The sequence below is a fragment of the Triticum dicoccoides genome, chromosome 3B, assembly GCF_002162155.2.
Source record: "Triticum dicoccoides isolate Atlit2015 ecotype Zavitan chromosome 3B, WEW_v2.0, whole genome shotgun sequence".
In the NCBI taxonomy this organism is placed as follows: domain Eukaryota; kingdom Viridiplantae; phylum Streptophyta; class Magnoliopsida; order Poales; family Poaceae; genus Triticum; species Triticum dicoccoides.
Window position 1 is genome coordinate 846,205,398 of NC_041385.1, and position 3,303 is coordinate 846,208,700.

Below are 3,303 nucleotides of genomic sequence, written 5' to 3' on the forward strand. Positions count from 1 at the left end.
AAAAAAATAAAGCAGAAAAGGAATAACTATATAAAAAAATTACTGAAAAATAAATAGAAGAAAATAAATACTATTCAGAAATAAATAGAAGAAAAAAATAAAGCAGAAAAGGAATAACTATATAAAAAAATTACTGAAATATAAATAGAAGAAAATAAATACTATTCAGAAATAAATAGAAGAAAAAAATAAAGCAGAAAAGGAATAACTATATAAAAAATTACTGAAAAATAAATAGAAGAAAATAAATAATGCAGAAAAGAAAATAATTTATAAAAAACATGTTGGGGCGGTGCCCAGTGGGCCTGCCAGACCTTGGATGTGCAAATACATGCCCAGTAGGGCCAGCAGGCTCATAGGGCAGCGCGCCCTAATTAGGCCCAGAAGCCTGCTATATAGAGGAGTTCGAAAGGGCGGCCGCGGCTGGGTTTATAAACCAGTGCGGCTGCCCTTCGCTCGGCGAGGTGGGACTAAACGTAGCGCACTGCAGGGTGGCAGCGCACGGGCATTAGTACTGGTTGGAGCCTCCAACCGGTACTAATGTGTTGCCCTTTAGTACCGGTTGGAGCCACCAACCGGTACTAAAGGCCCACGTTTCCCGCCGCTTGGGCTGGCCAAAATTGGCCTTTAGTACCGGTTGGAGCCACCAACCGGTACTAAACGCCCATCCTATATATATGACACTTACGAAAATTCAGTTATCGTCGCCAGTCGTTCCACTTCTCGCGCGCCCGAGTCTCGATCTCGACGACGCCGACGCCGCCGCGCCGCCGTGCCGTCGCCCTCGCCGCCCCCGCCGCCCGTCGTCGTCGCCGCCGCGCGCCCCCGCCGCCCGTCGTCGTCGCCGCCCCCGCCGCCTGTCGTCGTCGCCGCGGCCGTCTCGTCTCGTCGTCCCCGGCCGCCGCCGGCCCGTCTCCGTCCCTGGCTGCCGCCGCCCGTCTCGTCGCCGTCATCGGCCCCCGCCGCCCATCGTCGCCGCCCGCCGGTACGCGCCCGGCCCGCTCCATACATGCACACACATGCACACTATACACACACACACACATACACACACACATGTACACACACACACATACACACAGACACACACAAACACACACATGTACACTACACGTACACTACACATGTACACACATATACACACACACTACACACACATATTTTTTTACTTATTTTCTGTTTAATTTCTAATGTTTAGATTAATTAACTAGAACTATCTAGTTTATTTTTAGAATGTTAGAAATATTATCATCGATGAATTAGAAATATGTTAATGTTTAGTTCAACTAGTTGAATGAATATAATAACTAGTTTATTTTTAGTAAATATAATGCTTAGTTGAACTAGTTGAATTAATATATAGAACTAGTTTATTTTTAGTAAATGTTTAGTTGAACTAGTTGAATTAATATATAGAACTAGTTTATTTTTAGTAAATGCTTAGTTGAACTTGTTGAATTAATATATAGGACTAGTTTATTTTTAGTAAGTAAATGCTTAGTTCAACTAGTTGAATTAATATATAGAACTACTTTATTTTAGTATATGCTTAATTAGTTTGAACTAGTTGAATTAATATAATTAGTTTATTTTTAGTAAATGTTTAGTTGAAAACTGAGCATGATGGTTATACTTTCAGCGTCAAAGTATACAATACACACACATACACATATTTTGAATGTAAAACTTGGCAAGCACTATGCAAGGCTTATGCATTTGAGCCTGGTATGGTTATCACCTTTGATATTCGTCCGGAAGATGATATTGAAAGTAATAGAGACATATGGGTCGATGTGCAGACGCCTCCAGTTCTACCATTATGTGAGTTCTTCTCAACTATATTTTTGTCTTTGATATTGCTTATTCAAAAATAACTGACAACTAATTTCTATTGACATCTTATCTCCATTCAATCAAACATGTCCGGCGCTTGGTAGACAGGACCTACTACTGTCCCGAAGCTGAACTAAACTGCGAGGAGATAAGTCATTATGTTTCATGGCTTGAGGATCTTCATACTGTCAAGACAAATTTTCTTCCTGCACTTAGAAATGTTAGTACTCAAAACGTGCGACCAATAGTGATGGTATTGAACTACGGTCACATCTATTTAGGAATGATGGTAAGATATTTACTATTTGTCCTCAGTGCATATTTTGCATACATAATTTTTTTGCTAAACTTTCATTGCTAAGTATATTAATTAAATACTATACAATGTTCTTCAACAGGGATTCTCAATGACAGTTGTGCCTCAGGGGATCGAGACTAAAGGTCAGATGTCAATTGTTAGCTTACGGCCAAGATATCCTGCATTGCACATGAATGCATTCAGGATTTCTAGAAGCAATGAATGCTTAATAGTGAAAGATTGGAGGGAAATTGTTAATGATCGCAGAGAAGTACTAGGGGGCAGCAATGAGAAGCGCAGCCCACGATTAGGAGACAGGTTCATCGGCATGCTCCAGTATGATCAATCAGGAGAGCTATACATGTTCTATGCTATTTTACCAAAGAGAGAGTAGCTAGCAGGAGTGATTTTGCTAGTTCTTCATGCCGCTCTTAATTAGTACTTGTCCTTTCATGTTCGTGTTCTTCGTTCTGAACTTAAGTGATTTGCTTTTGTGGTGTTATATATATATGAACGCTTATAATATCATGACAATCATGTTGAACTCGATCGATAATATTTTTGCTTCTGGTATACAAGTGAATGTTTCTTCTTTAAGCTAGTAGTGCTGGTGGTGATTAGATAGCTAGTTAATTATTATATCATTTAATGAAAGAAACCGCAGATTAGTTTCAGCTGGATGAATCCTACCTAGCTAAGTGAACAAGTATATGCTATATCCGTATATATTATATAGTTGATCAAGTATAATATGGATATGGCATATACTCTAGCTAGCTAGCTATATATAGAGATATCCAATAATGCATCCAGTCGAAACTAATCCGTGGTACTTTCACCTAATGATTTAACAACTCATTATAATGTAAAACAATCACTAAATTAAATTGAAAACACAAAATTAAAGAAAATTTAAAAAAAACACCCAAATATTTAGTATCGGTTGGTGTTACCAACCGGTACTAATGCTCTCCACGCAAACGGGTCTAGCTCGTGCCACGTGGTGGCATTTTAGCGCTGGTTCGTGACGAACCAGTACTAAAGGCCGGGGACCTTTAGTCCCCACTCTTTAGTGCCGGTTCGCCAACCGGCACTAAAGGCCGTCACGAACCAGCACTAAAGCCCGGTTCTGCACTAGTGAGGGTTCGCCCCCGAGTCGCCAGGGAGAGCGA

The 3,303-nt window shown here is 40.4% G+C and overlaps 1 protein-coding gene across 1 annotated transcript in view; it reads left to right on the top strand.

Annotated features, from left to right (window-relative positions):
- LOC119278885 (beta-fructofuranosidase, insoluble isoenzyme 4-like) overlaps nucleotides 1–3,303 on the top strand; it is a 15,892-nt gene that overhangs the window by 8,632 nt on the left and 3,957 nt on the right. The window lies entirely within an intron of this gene.